Raw genomic sequence first — 435 nt, forward strand, 5'->3', positions numbered from 1 at the left:
AATAAAGTTAGTATGTTACAGCAGTTCACACGTGTTACATCTTATTCCTTCTTCTCTTTTTTGACATTTGACTTTCGCCGATACTTAACTTTATACATATATATATATATAAGTTACGGTCTGAGTCAGCTGTTATTTCGGTGTCAGCGGACTGAGGGGATCAGCTGATGGAATCTATATATAGAGATGCTGAGCACAATAAACCCAGTATTTTACAGCAGTCCAAGCGTGTCAAATCTTAATCCTTCTCTTTTTTAACAATTTGTATTCTCCGAAACGTACGTTATATATATATATATATATAATGATATAATGATTAAGACTTTTGAAAGGGGTCACTATGAGTTTATAAGGATGCCTATTGGCCTCAAAAATGCCCCCATAACCTTTCAGCGCCTGATGGACGAGTTTCTGAGAGGAATTGACGAATCCGTT

The sequence above is a fragment of the Halyomorpha halys genome, unplaced genomic scaffold, assembly GCF_000696795.3.
Source record: "Halyomorpha halys isolate HHAL.00 unplaced genomic scaffold, Hhal_1.1 Scaffold688.1, whole genome shotgun sequence".
NCBI classification, from domain to species: domain Eukaryota; kingdom Metazoa; phylum Arthropoda; class Insecta; order Hemiptera; family Pentatomidae; genus Halyomorpha; species Halyomorpha halys.